This window comes from Choristoneura fumiferana, chromosome 11 (genome assembly GCF_025370935.1).
Source record: "Choristoneura fumiferana chromosome 11, NRCan_CFum_1, whole genome shotgun sequence".
In the NCBI taxonomy this organism is placed as follows: Eukaryota; Metazoa; Arthropoda; class Insecta; order Lepidoptera; family Tortricidae; genus Choristoneura; species Choristoneura fumiferana.
In genome coordinates this window covers 3460847-3476768 of record NC_133482.1, presented here as the reverse complement: position 1 = coordinate 3476768, position 15922 = coordinate 3460847, and the positions used below count along the sequence as shown (strand labels likewise).

Genomic DNA, 15922 nt, shown 5'->3' with positions numbered 1-15922 from the left:
TACAGTACCATAAAAAAGTGGTCCCTTCTTGGAATACATTATTAATATCATGCAAACTGTCGACTTAATCTTAAAGCCTAAATACTGATTAAACTACTAAGTTTATTTGTAACTAGAACTTAGTAAGGAACAGTTAGGAGTTTGTGCAAATGTAGACTTGCGTAACTGTTTCATTCCCGTTAGCAAAATCTCGCTTCCAGTTTGTGTACGTTAATACAATTGTTGGAGTACCACTTTTACCTTGTTAATTCGTGCCCTGAGTATGGTTAACCTGTCCTCTCCCAGAGGCACAAATTTGTGCCCAAATTCCTTTGATCCTGTTATCCTGGGAGATGACAGATTAATGAGGGTTTTCACAGAGGCGAAATATCACTAGATGGCGTTAGTCGTGAGGTCCGTTTGACATTTGACGTTTGCTTGCGATTGGCTCATTTAGTTATTAAACCAATCACGAGCAAACGTCAAACGGACCTCACGATACTAACGCCATCTAGCGATATTTTGTTTCTGTGAAAACCTTCAATCTTACAAATAATTAGTTTAATAATTTTCAAAAATTATGTATTGTCGTGGTTTTTATTTGCATTGTATGAGAAACACTCGTGCAAAATTACATTAACTTCTCAGTGTCCGGTGCATGTAAGCCATACAAAACCGCAACTCCGGCAAAAAACCGGTCCGTTGACCGGTGAAAACAACGGACGTCTACAAGCGGCCTTACGTAATGGCATACTGAAAATTAACAAAAGGAAAGGAACTTTTCGACTGAGCTATTCAGTATTGCCCCACTTTCATATCAACTATCAGAAACATCGAACACGCGATTTGCCGTGACAGCCTGTCACGCCAGAGTTCGTATTGAAATTAATTATTAATAGACATTTAGTGGGTAGTTATGGCTCTTAACCCGTCTATTTCATGTTGGCAGGCGTGTGCTAGCTATAAATACTGACACGGTTCGGGTTTTAACAAAATTAAACGTAAGTGGATTATTTAAAAAAATATTGATCCACTAGAAAGAATAGTAGATTGTACAATAAGAGCATAAAACGAGCCACACGAGCCGGTACGGCGAGGGTTGATAGACACTTCGAGGGGAAAATGGGTTTAATGCTCGAGTTTTATACACTCTCTCTCGAGTTTTACAATCTTCGATGGCGAGGAAATGAAAAAGAAACAGTGGAAACAATTGTTCACTTACTATGTACCTTTTATTGTTCACGCAATAATATTATAATTATATATTTTTAGTTTTATTGATCTATTATGATAAATTTGATTGATGTTTAGTTTTATATTAATCTAAAATTATTAAAAAATAATATGTAGAAACTTCTTTGTTTGTGGCTGTATACACCTTATTGCCTTGGTATTAGGGTCTTAGACGAAAATTTTACTTTATGCACCAGAGCATAAAAGTCATTTTATGTCGCCTAGATCCAGCATAAACACGAACTTTACGAGCATGAGCAGTGAAAAAGCTTTTATTGTGGGTCGACGATTGTATCTAAGATTATTATATCGATGTAAGTAACCGCGACAGAGTCGCGCGACTCTTAGAAAGAAGGTAAGCGATCTTGACGTGTCTTTTTATTGAAAAACACTTTTGAAAAATAAGTCACAGCACATTATGTAACAATTACCAAGGTCATTATGATCATTTACATGTATTTGGTATCATAAGTAATAGTTATTGTTTTTTTTAAAAACGTTTATCAATAAAAAGACTCTTAAGATTGTTTACCCTTTTTCTAATGCTAAAAAAAACGAAGTATAGTCAAGCGATGCAATAGCTATCATCCGCTAATCATCATCATCATCCCAGCCTATATACGTCCCACTGCTGGGCACAGGCCTCCTCTCAGAACAAGAGGGCTTGGGCCATAGTTCCCACGCGGGCCCAGTGCGGATTGGGAACTTCGCACGCACCATTGAATCGCTTCGCAGGTTTGTGCAGGTTTCCTCACGATGTTTTCCTTCACCGCAAAGCTCGTGGTAAATTTCAAATGTAATTCCGCACATGAATTTCGAAAAACTCAGAGGTGCGAGCCGGGGTTCGAACCCACGACCCTCTGCTTGAGAGGCGATAGGTCAAACCACTAGGCCACCACGGCTTTTTCGCTAATGCTTCATATTAATTTATACTAAGCAGTGGGTTGCCTGCTCAGTCACGGTCGCAGGTAGCGGTTTCCAACACAACCTTAAGGCTTTTATATGAAATGGTTGGGTAAGTTTAACTCTACCCAGTCCTGGATTTGTCAATAGGCCGTATAGGCCGCGGCCTAGGGGCGGCAGCGGCCTAGGGGTGGCAGATTTCAACGAGAAAATTATTTTAGAAAGTTACATAGGGCGGCGGATATAAAGTGGCCTACACTCCTAAAAAACATAAATCCGCCACTGACTCTACCTTTTACGAGTACGGCAAGGAGAGACCATTCTCGTTGGACAAGAGTAAGAGAGTTCTGCACTACAAAGATCCGAATCCCATCTAAATCAGTGAAAATACGTTGTCAAAATTTTAACGCTTCCTCAAATACTTACTCAAAACTCAACTCCTCCAAAATATCTACCAACTCTCGGAATATCAATTCTTACTCTTACCTATCCCGAGAGGAACGAAATTATAATAGTACATTACTCTCATAAGTTCAACTTCAACTTTGACATTTATCTCTCCAATACTGCCAAACCTGTTCATACGACAAGAATGTAGATTACACGAATTACAATTCAGCCAAGTTAAATGTAGCTCGAAAGTTGCGAGTTGAGTTTAGACTTGAGGTGCCAAGAAGGAATCTATATGGGGTACAAGGAAAAGTAGCAGATGAGTCACTTGACATTTATAATATTTATTTAAAAAAAACCGGCCAAGAGCGTGTCAGACACGGCCAAAATTGGGTTTCGTAGCCATTACGAAAAAAAAAAATACTATTTTTCTAAGTATTTCGTAATTTATACGGAATCTTCCAAGTTTAAGTATATTAATTTTATAGCTTAAAGTTGATATATTTACTACTTGAATTTTTTCATAATTCTCAACCGGAAGATTTTAGCCTCGAGTTTTATGAAATTTGCTTTAAAGTTGATGAAATATTTACTACCATCAACAGAATTTTTAGTACAAAAAAAAAAACACGGTTGTGTCATTTTGTGAGGGACGGGTCAGCATAATGCTAAATTAAAAACAATTTAAAGTCGAATATTCGCAAAAACATCGCAAACAAATCGAAAAATCGTCGTAGCAAACCCCTAATGGATTTAAAAGCCCTATCTAACGATACCCCACACTATAGGGTTGGATGAGGAAAAAAAATCATCCACACTTTACGTCTATGGGAGGTACCCTAAAAAAATTTTTTTAGTTTTTTATGGTACTATTTTGTAGGCATAGTTTACATATATATACGTGCAAAATTATAGCTTTCTAGCATTGATAGTCCCTGAGCAAAGCCGCGGACGGACGAACAGACAGACAGACAGACAAACTATAAGGGTTCCGTTTTTGCCATTTTGGCTCCGGAACCCTAAAAAGATCACTTCCCTTTGGTCACGTTGTTACTCGTGACACTCCGAATTGGTAGTTTCATTTGCGAACTACTTTCCGCTGGCGTTTGTGTCGTCATAGCGGGTGCATGTATTTATGTACATAATTAATTTTTAAATGGGTCCCACTGAAAAACAGCGTTACGGATTGCCGTAACATTATGCTGAGTGGGACTTTATATTATTCGATGTTAATTTTGTATTCTTTCCTGCTAGGCGTATCGAATATGTGTAAAAAACTCTCTCTCTCTCTCTCTCTCCCTCTCTGTTTTTCTCTCTTCACCAAGAACGCTGCAATGAGGTTGAAATGATATGTTATTTTTGAGCAAAAAAACGTCCCTAGTTTGATAAGTGAAAAATAGTGAAAAGTAGTATAATGGCTATTTTATATAAATTCATAAAAAAATGAAATATTCTCAAATATTTGGAAGCCTCTCCTTTTGAGAGGAGGCCTGTGCTCAGCAGTGGGCCGTATAAAGGCTGGGATGATTATTTAAGGAGAAGGAACCCCATCTTCCTGATCGAGGCTGGTAAACGATTCCACAGTCTGATTTGAACTGTAAAGTCTTTAAACTTTAAAGCCTAAAGTTTGACGTATGCGTATAGTTCACGCTACTAGTCTTATCTACAATTCAATCATATACTGCACCGTTGAATAAATATTTCTCCCGAAGCGTCCTTCTGTTGACTCGGGGCTAAAATGTAGCGATCAGCCGATTGCTGTTTTAAGATCTTATGCAAATAGGCGATCAGTGCGCGAAGTTTGTCGCGAGGACGCGGCAGCGCTAAACCTGGATGCGGTTGTTTGTTGAACTAATTTTCTCCCTATCACCCGCCATATTGTCGGTGTCAAATTTTGACAAATGTCAGACAGAAAGTATATAACTGGGCAGGCTCGCAACACATCAGCTATAATTATTAACAAAAAAATATGAATATATTTTATACTTAGAGGCTGTTTCACCACCCATTGATTAATTTATATTGACGGATAAATGTGATGCCGTCTCCGTCTACTCGTACAAAACAAACAGAGACGGCATCACATTTATCCGTCAGAGCCACATTTTTTAGTACAACGCAACGTCATCGGGACCGCAGTCTCGAACAAAGATGCACTTCATCTTTGTAATTTTTTATTTGATATTTTATTAAATATTTGAACTAAGTGAATAACTAGGTACCTACTCAACTAGAGCCATCGCAATAATAGGGATGTTGACGCCATTAAAAAAATATTCGAAGGCACGACCAGTAAAAAAACGCTTTATTTTAGGCATGAAAACCAGATTCGTTTTCGATTTACCGTAAAATTAGATTTTTTGTTGCTTTAAAACAAATAAATAGTTAGCTGAATGAGTTGGCGAATTGTGTTTTGACAGCTCATAAAAAGTACGTCAGTTGATTGGTGGTGTCAACATCCCTATTAGGTAACTGACGACTTTCTTGCTCAGATCCCGGAAGCCGATATGTTTGTTATCTGTCTTATGAATCAAGTCCATTTCTCATAATGTTTGTAAATTTTAAAATTTTATTTCTGGCTCACAATATTTATTGACATAAAAAAACATACTACATCACAACAAAAACGCAGTAAAAAAAAAAAATAAGAAAAATTAGAGACGTTGTGCTGCAGTGTGATGCCAAAAGGACTCAGCTCAGCATGTGCCGTAGTCCTGTAACCAGAGCTGCAGCGCTGGTTTTCAGCTGAACCCCGGTGAGTGTGCACCCACCTAACTGAACGCGTAATTATTTATCTTACTTATGAACTCAAAAGTTAATTACCAGGTTGTTTCCATCAGTGAACTGTAAGCCATCTGTCACAGTTAACAGAAATAAAAAGTATATAAGTAGATTATGTAAATAAATGGAAGCCCAGTTGCCCAGTCAGCAGCTCTAAGGCTTTTTTTCTGTATTTATTGCTTCCGACATCCATGTTTATAACGGTGGCGCCTCTGTGTTTATCCAGGAATACTTTCGAATCCATACATTGATCTCTTCAATGATAAACCGATCGAGAGATTTCAATGTAGCAGCTACATGGAAATACGTTGCGTGGAATTGAAATCTCATAGTTTGTTGGATGAAGTGAGTAATCTTGGTTGATTAGTAAAAATATATAGTTTTTCTATATAAGAGGGGGCAAACGAGCATACGGGTCACCTGATGGGAAGCAATCACCGCAGCCCATGGACACCTGTCAACACGAGGGGTTCTACAGGTGCGTTGCCGGCCCTTTGAGAGACTGAAAGCCTCGTTTTTTAAAGATCCCTAAGTTGTACCGCTCCGGAAACACTGTCTCAGGAAGCTGGTTCCATATTTTAGTCGTTTGCGTGGAAAAAAGTTTAGCTATATTATTTTTACACAAGCTGATTTACACTGTCATCTTATTAAATACTTTAGGTAGTATAATAATACCTACAATCTAGTATTAAATAAGATTTTATAAAAATAAAAATAAACATTAACTAACATTTTAAGCATAATACTCGTAATCTTTATTTACAAATATCACCCAGATCGCTCCCTTTTAAATCGATACTTATCGATATTATTATTCGATATCATATATTTTTCATATATCATATATTTTTTTTATTTTTGTAGTTTACTGTTTAGAATGTAAAGGGGGAGGGAAGGGGGGGGGACTTGGAAGCCTAATATTTACAAACGAACCTATCTAATAGTCTCTGAGCTAAGTCGCGGACGGACGGACATAGCGAATTGATAATAGTGAATTAAAACAGTAACTTTGCTCACCCGCGACCTTATGATAGCTACGTTTATGCAAGACATGCGTGTTCATGCAGTTCCTTCACCTCCACACTGTAAGTACACACACAAATCATACAAACCCATCTATCACCACCACCACACTACACTGACGCGTTTCGAACTCAACCAGAGACTTCAGAGCAACACAACCTTACACCATGGTATCAGATTTTAGGCATATGTGTCTACGCTTATCTTGCATAAACGTAATTTTAACTATCATAAGGGCGCGGGTGAGCAAAGTTATTGTTGTTGTAACGTCTGATTAAATAAATTATTTAAAAACGATTAAAGTTTCCTGCAGGACTACAAAACATTAAAAACCACTAGCAATATTGCAAATATTTTATTGCATCATAATGATTACATATTGCTCCACTATATCACTTCTAGCGGACACAATGACATCTTTTATCCAAGACATTTGCGCTTAATTATCAAACCGGCTGCGCAGGCGTAGGCGGTTATAGCTACGTGTTTATCCTTTCCATTCATTAGTGTTAGTATTTAAAGCTATACCTGGGCTTTTCTATCTACCGTTGTACCCTGAGTTTATCTCTCCGATTTCAACAAAATTTGGAAGGTAGATGATAAAAACCACAAGAAAATCTTAATACAGAGGAAAACCAATGTTTACGATTCACTATTCATTTTAGAGTGATCAGAACGCTATAAAAATACAAAGTTCAATTAGATGTCATCGCACAGCACCGTAGAGGTTTCTAACAGTACACTCAGTCCATGATTACGAGCTGGAAAAAAACGCAGGGCCTCCAGATGTGTCCCCAAAATATGATATGATGTGTCCGTTTTGTTACGAAAATTACAATATTTATTTATTTTTGGGGACACATTTAAATACCCTGTTTTTCCAGCTCGGAATCATGGACTGAGTCTACCTTCCAAATTTTGTTGAAATCGGAGAGATAAACTCAGAGTACAACGGTAGATAAAAATGCCCACCTAGATAAGTTCGTACATGATACTCGATAGAACCCAGTCACAGCCTCTGCTTGCGGCAAATGCTGCATCCCACTTCCCACTAATATTATAAATGCGAAAGTTTGTAAGTCTGTTTGTTTGTTTGTTACCTCATCACGTCTAAACTGTTGAACCGATTTAGATGAAATTCGGTATACAGATTCCGGAGAAGTGAGTCCCGGAGAAGGACATAGGATAGTTTTATCCCAGAAAATTGCACAGTTCCCACGGGATAGCGATAAACGAATTCTAAGCGGACGGAGTCGCGGGTAACGGCAAGTTTAAAATAACATAAGAATTTTTCGTAATGTCTTGCAAAATGTAGAGCTTACACATTAGACAGAGAGAGAGATTCTCGACATACTTAAATAAACAAAAGTTGCTCGTTTAAGGGAATAGTATCTAGACGACCGAGCTCCGCTCGAGCTGAAACTTGGTACCAAGCGTTTTCCCAAGCTAGATCGATTTTTCATCCCTAAAAACCCTTACCTACAAAATTTCATCAAAATTGTTGGAGCCGTTTCCGAAATTCTGATTATGTAGGTATATACCTACAAGAATTACTCGTTTCAAGGTACTAGATAGATACCTATATAATATATAGATCGATTATATTTGCCGATTTTTTACCCACTTCATGATCATTTGTGCAGTTCATAAAAGAAATACATTATGAAACGAAAAGTATAATTATTTTAGGAAACCAATTCAATGAAAGCTAAACTTTATCGAATTAAAATACCATTCACATTGCAACCAAAGCTCGTGTTAAAATTCCTTCTAATAATCTACACCATAAACGGCTACTAAAACAGTATATTTTACTATACCCATTGAGGAAAACAAACACCTTCTACATTATAGTACCACCTTTCCATCTCTTTTGTTTCTTCTTAGTGTAAAAGGGACGACATGACGACACTGTGTCTTTTATTTTAATTTCTCGTACGGAAATAAATACGTTGAAGTGTCCGGGAATAATAACCCTATCATGAGCTAAGGAACTTGGAACTGTGTCTAGTTTATTTCAGACGTGAGTGCATTAAGGCCGATTACAACCAGACGGATTTGCGATTTATCGGTCGTATTTATCTGTGGATGCAGCGCTGATTTAAATTTTCTATGATAAGGTAAACGTAGGAGTGCTCGACACGCTAATTTCCAATAGACGTTACCCTGCTGTCACTATTGCTAGACCAGGGTTCGGATTTTTCATGGCACGGTAAGATGATAGAAAACTATTAAGTCGATATTAAAATTAAAAATTTAGTCATATTTATACTCATTATCATTCATTTAAATATCAGCAGGGATCGTGGGTAAAAATGCTTTATGCATACCATGGGAAATAATTAATATGAAATTAAGTAAGCTCCTAGGAATTACAGAGCATGTAACATTACCACGACACTTTGCCTACACGGAAAAACTATCTGAGCTGGGACCTGCAATTTCGCTATTGCGAAGCAATTCAATGGTGCGTGCGAAGTTCCCAATTTCTATTTCTATTTCTACTATTTCTATTTCTATTTCTATTCTACAGGAGAGTGTTTTAAATCATTTAGCCAATCATTATGAATACAAAAATGTGTTTTTAAAATCATTTGATTATGCAATATTAAACGCTCAAACTGCATTATTGGACGTAAATATGCCAAACGAGCTTAGTTTTATAAAAGATAATTATAAATTTATTGTTGAATCGATCACAAAATTACAGTTTCAATTAATAGATGAGATTAGAATTTTTTTAACAATTTTTGCCACTGAGACCATTGAAGATAAATTGGAAAAAGTAGGTACTCAATAGAAATCCGGACTTCATTGAAATAAGACAGATAGCATGGCAACTTCTCAACAATTTGAACGAGTACTAGAATATGCTACTCTAACGTCCGTTGACTTAGAACGATCTTTTTCAAGTCACAAGTGGATTTTTAACGAATATCTTTAACTGCCTCAACTGGGGATCCTAGGAGCTTCATAGTCAGGGTCTCTAAACACTGGGTTATCTGGCGACTACTTCTTAATTACAAACTAAATTAGTAGCAGCAAACGTGCGCGTGCGGCGGCCCTATAGGAACGACGTGTCAACCGAGCGTTAACGTCGCCGCGGCGGAACACCTTGATTTATCTTATAGTAGCAATAAATGAGGACGCGGCCAAATAAATTGTACCCGGTTAACTGTCAACTGGTACTCGGAAACGATGCTCTTGGTAATTAAGGTGTTAAAGAATTCTCTTCAGTATAATTGTTCTACTAAAAAGTTGAATCAACCGTCATTGCGTGGAGTTACGTAGCCATAATGTCATGGGATAGTGCAAATCAGCGAAACTGCTATACCTATTTAATTACCGCGTATCTGCACTACTTGTAGTTTTATATGGGAAGGTGTTAACTTCATAATATTTAAATATCACTTGATAATATTTTCTGTTCTTCAGTGAATTGTGAAGAGTTAGACCAGAGACCGTACTTCGCGCAGGCGTCAGTCATTTCATCCTCACCACGTTAATCACTTAGGCAATCTAGCACCATCCGCTTTAACCGAAACTTTTCCACGCACGACTAAAGTATGGAACCACCTTCACAGGACAGTGTTTCCGGAGCGGTAAAACTCGGGGAACTTTAAAAAACAAGTCTAACAGTCTCTCAAAGGGCCGGCAACGCAACTGTGATACCCCTCGTGTTGACAGGTGTCCATGGGCGGCGATTTACCCTCTCTTATATAAAAAAGACAATAAACCCCCATACCTTAAATGACGATGAAGTTCAGTGGAACTACCCAAATTACTTTAATTATGCTCGCGCTGATGTCTTGCGGATTTCCACCCTGGTCCTGGTGTACTCCAACTCCACCGCCGAGTACTGTGCCCCGGTGTGGTATCGGACTGCTCACACCGACAAGGTCGAAGTTCAGCTGAACCGGGTTATGGGCATAATCACGGGAACTCAAAGTCCCTGGCTCTCCGTGCTGGCTAATATCACCCCTCTGCACCTGAAGCACACGCAGGCAGCGGTGGCAGAATGGGGTAAAGCGATCGTACCTGACTCCCGCATAGACTACTGACGTAGTAAAAGAGGAGAAGTATGCACACTCTGACCCTTTAGGAGACTTATCTGCCTACTCCGTGCGGACGCTTAGGGTTGTCGATGTCTATTTTAGATTAATTACCTACCGGCAAATAATTTTAGTACGAAAGTTAACTTATAATTATTGTCTTAAGTCTGTATCTAGACTAACAAGATTATAATGCTAAATTTAAACATATTATTTATAAATTCGCCGGAGTGGTGTTGGCAACTGTGCACATACTACTCATGTTTACCTTACACATGATACTATGACTATATTGTTAATAGGTAGGTAGGTAGGTATCTATTATTTTTTCATGTGTCCCTGCTTTAAACTATTACACTACAATTATATACTAAGCGCCGCAAATACTCTTCTCTTTTAAAGGACTATGAGTTTTCGGCGCTCGCAGTGGAGACTATGGGTCCCTGGTCGGCTGACATGAAGGCCTTCATGGGAGCCTTATCGTCCCGGCTGATAGAGACCTCAGGAGACCCCAGAGCTGGCGCTTACCTCTCCCAGCGAATTTCTTAACTGTACAGAGAGGTAATGCCGCCAGTGTGTTGGGGTCTATGCCGCAGGAGGGCCTCTTAGATGGTGTTTTCTTTTTATAGTTAGGTATATTTATGTTGTTTTATTAATTTTGTTGCCTATCGTATTATTGTATCTTGTAATTATTTGTTGATTTATAAATATAGTAATACCGTTATATACTACTAATTTACAACTATACCTAAAACAAAAAAATACGTAAGTACGAGTACGCAAATGTAAAAGGTGATCATCTCGCGAACTACACTACGTTTGCCAAGACGCGGTCTCCACTCAAGAACTCGTTTACTCCAGCGGCTGTCGGTTCTTCGATAGATATGACCAGTGCTACTTCAACTTGCTAATTCTATGAGCTATGTCGATGACCTTAGTTCCTCAGTTACTTAGTGTGGTCTTTATAGTATGAACGACTAAATAGAATTGGAACATAAGGGTCCGGACTGAGAATAGCTTATGTTTTGGATAATAAATTAATAATAAGCACCATTTTGTCATTGTTTACGTAAACTTCTGGAAATATAGTGCGCGTGAGATACCCCCTTAGACCGTTGACTCGAGCGGTGCGTTTTAAATGTAAAACTGGTAAACACATTAACAAGGCTATTTGCGTTGCGCCTTAAGTGACGTAGGGTCGGTACAGAGTAGGAAACACGTTTTGTGACAGATCTTACAATACAATACAATACAAAGACTCTTTATTGTACACCAGACATAGTAAGCGATACAGAAAACAGATACACAGAAAAAAATATTACAAGGTGAGCAATAGGCGGCCTTATCGCTTAAGAGCGATCTCTTCCAGGCAACCTTTTTTACAGAAAGAAGGAAGGACTAGTTTACAACAGGTGGTGCATCAAAAGTAGATAAGAAAATTTAAACGTAACAGCAATACATCTACGAATACATACATAATTATATCGTACATATAATATACGTCCAAAATAAATAAAGGTAGTGAGATAAACAGCAACAAATAAATCTTCCTACAAGGGTACAATTTTATTCGGTTTTTTTTTGTGATACATTAATGTTTCTACGCTAGATCTGGCAGAATATTATGTATGTTGCACAGCACAGTACAGGTATTATGGTAGCTACGATACTCAAAGAAGTAAACAATTTATATTTCTATTTTTAGGGAGTAAAAAAAATTTAAATACTCAGTTCGTTCAGGATCAAGAGCAGAATCGATGTATTAGTGTCTGTTATAACCTAAATTAAAAAATAACGCCGTTTGCAAAACCAGCAGTTTCCTGTTTTTAGGGTTCCGTAGCCAAAATGGAATAAACGGAACCCTTATAGATTCGCCATGTCTGTCTGTCTGTCCGTCCGCGGCTTTGCTCAGGGACTATCGATGCTACAAAGCTGTAGTTTTGCACGAATATATATGTAAACTATGCCGACAAAATGGTACAATAAAAAAAAAAAAAATTTTTAGAGGACATCCCATAGACGTAAAGTGGGGGTGATTTTTTTTCTCTTCCAACCTTGTAGTGTGGAGTATCGTTGGATAGGTCTTTTAAAACCATTTGGGGGTTTCTAAAACGATTTTTCAATTCAGTGATTTTTTGCAAAATATTCAACTTCAAAGTGCAAATTTTCACTAAAATCTAAGCGTCCCCAGTGGGTGGAAAATTTGAAAACAATCAGGATGGTAGTAAGTATATCAAACTTACAAGCAAAACTATAACGGTTAAGTTTTCTTGAGAATTATTAGTAGTTTAAGAGTAAATAGCAGTCTAAGGTATAAAATATACCTAGACTTGGAATATTTCGCATAAAATACGAAATACTTAGAAAAATATTACTTAATATTTTCGTAATGGTTATGGAACATCTCATCTCTCGGCCGGTTTTATTTTTATTTTATTCATGTTTTATTTTTTCATGGAGTTAGAAATAATTGTTTTCTTTCTTTCTTCCTCTTTATACTTTTCTTGCAAGTGTCAAAAAGCTCTTCAAATCTCCCTAATCTGTGCTCATAATGGATTCACCTACTTACTACCCGGGAACATTATGAACGTCTGTGCCCATTCCACGCCTTTTGATCCCAGCATTGACTAATCTTTGATTATTTATGAAACCAGTGGGTGGCAGTCCGATATGAAATGGCACTGGAGGCCGGATTACTGAGGGGTTTCCTTTTAAATTGTTTATAAGTAAGCACCGTCAATATCTGTGGGTAAATACTGCTAGGCTCTAGATTAACTCAAGCATCAAATACGTTACTTTACTCGCTCGTATTTTAATATAACACTTTATGATATGATTATACTTTGATAGTAAATAGTGCTTAAGTCTGACAATGAATTTATATTCCGTGAGTTGACCGTGGTCTTCATTTATAATGTCGTAAGAACCTGTCCTAATTTCCCCTTGCTCTCCGTACATAGCTATAATATATCTTACATAAAACCAGCACAGTTAGGGGCCAAATTGTTTGCTAAATTAATTAGGTCCTGGCACTTAGCTAGAAGTCTGCGGGTTACTTCAAGACCAAATTCAAATTCAAAATATTTATTGCATGGTCATGAGTTATATTTTAATATGTACCCTTATAATTGTTTAATTAATATTTGAAATATAAAAACACAAATATCTATTCTAAGATATTAATACATAATTTGTAATTATTTTTTCACCATTTTTATGATAATTCATATGCAAACATAAAAATACTCTCCTGCAAAATTGGTCAAAATGTAATTAGTATGGGTGTGAACTAGGGTGTCGACATATATAAACTCGTTAAGGTATAATCAGTAATGAATACAGTCATATCAGTAAATATCTATCTAAATTATTTACCATGTACTGGTGGATTTCTAGAGTCACTGCCCTCTCACGTGTAATCTAAAGTGACTCTACCAAATCAATTCCACTTCAATACAATTCCAAAGGTCCACAAAGGGATCGCTTAGCCGTGCCGCTAATAAAAGAATCGAGTCTATCTATCATTGGGTAAAAGACGGCGAAATCAGCGCAGTCGCGCCCGTTCCGGAAGACGACGTGCTTCGCATGTCCGTGGTAAAGAAGTGGTACAATCGAAAAGGTACTAGCGTTTTAAGGCTGTGGAGACACAGCGAGCGTGGTCAGCGTGTTAAATGACGTTTTTACATCTTTCTCAATTAGCTTTAGTAAACTTCAGTAAGCTAGTTGAAAAAGCAAGACAAATACGAACTTTTCCGACAAAATACGGTCCAAAACATTATTCACTACAACTGTAAACGATGCGATCAAATAAGGGTTTATTGACAGGTGAAATATCACTAGATGGCGTTAGTATCGAGAGATCCGTTTGACGTTACGGTCTTGCTTGTGATTGGCTCGTTTAATTATATAACCAGTCACAATCGTGGATGCAGACGCCTTCTAGCCGAAGCAACTGGCGGTATATAAGGGATGCCTATGTCCAACAGTGGACGTTCTACAGCTGACATAATGGCTCTTTTGAGATCGAGTTATCGCAGGTAAACGTTAAACTACATAGCTAAGATACGAGAGCTGGAAAGCAAAACAAACCGAGCAAAAATTTATCTTTACATAACCCTGATTGCGGTCGCTGCAGAACTAGCGCGTCTAAGAAATAGTTTTTATATTTTTTTACAACCTTAGGAGACGCAACTACACTATACTACACATACTCGACTGTTTCTTTTATATAAATTACTTAGTCGAAGTTACTGCGTTGCTATTCAGCGACACTTCCAAAATCAGTAAAAATCTCTTCTCAAAAGTTTACATCTTGCACCCCCTCGTTTCCGGAAGCTCCGCTAGAACCTATATCCGACCCGGACACGCCACCTGAGGTGCTTTTTTAGCTGCACCATTCATATGCAAATGCCTGAATATTTGCTATAGGACCGTTAGACGACTCACGGACTATCGGACCTTTATAGAGCAATGGCGCGTAATTTTCGTTTGATTTATGATGTTTTATTGTGTGGGTGTGGTGTTTATACGGCTTTAGAGTAATGGTTGTATAAAAATATCTGGTGTATTATTTCCGAAAATAGTTTTGTGAGTTGTTAACTTAGGAAGTTCATCGATGAACTGTCACCGACAATTAAGCTCGAAGAATAAGCAAGTTGAAGTGACAATGGGTGGGCCACATAAGGTATAGCTAGAAGAACAGGTAACCGTTGAGGGAGAAAGATTCTTGAGTTACGACCAAGAATCTGAAAATACTGAAAAAACCATAGGGTACTTTTTATCCTGAGAAAATACATATTTCCCGGTTAATATTGATAATTGAATTATTTGCGAGCGAAATCACCGGTAACATCTAGTCAGTAATAATTTCATAGGCAGAAACTACCTAACTGCTGGTTAATAATATTGCCTAATACATATTATATTTCTATAGTTTAATTAACATCAGCTTATCCAATTATGCCGAGATTAATACGAGGCTTCATCATTCCCGATCCATATTAATAATAGTCACATAGAAGTCATATAAAGGTCATTAATCACACTATAACCACATCTCAATCGCGGTAATACCACTCATACCCAACTAAGACAATCACTTAGCCTAAGTAATAGGGAACGTCGTGTTAGGTTATCTAATAAAAGGCACGGAATCTCACAACCCAACTTTGATTTTATGCGGTGTGCCTCAGGGTACGTTTTGGGTCGTGCTCTTTTAGTTAGGATGATTTTGAGAGGCTATACGGCCACAGGGCAGATATCGGTCTAACAACGTAATTGAATATTGGGCTTCATGCTTCCCTGACCTGAATGTATTGAGGAATGTGATTTCTCCTAGATTTCTATCAGTGGTTCGATTTGAGGTGTTAAAGATGCAATAGTCTAGCAAACTGAACTAGGACTGTAACAACAAATTCACGATTAAAAAATACCTAGGGAAAAACCAATACTACAATAGAAAATAGTTAAAATAGTAAAACAACAAATAGTTACTATGAATATGTGATATCAAAAATAATATCAAAATGGGAGCAAAATAAAACGATTGATACTGCTTCTTC

The 15922-nt window shown here is 37.5% G+C and overlaps 1 long non-coding RNA gene across 1 annotated transcript in view; it reads left to right on the top strand.

Moving 5' to 3' along the window:
- LOC141432309 (uncharacterized) overlaps nucleotides 1-11752 on the top strand; it is a 44331-nt gene extending 32579 nt beyond the window's left edge. Inside the window, exon 2 of the long non-coding RNA XR_012451812.1 lies at nucleotides 11593-11752. This is a non-coding gene — a long non-coding RNA (uncharacterized lncRNA). The remainder of the gene's footprint in view (nucleotides 1-11592) is intronic.
- Nucleotides 11753-15922: the final 4170 nt, after the last annotated feature.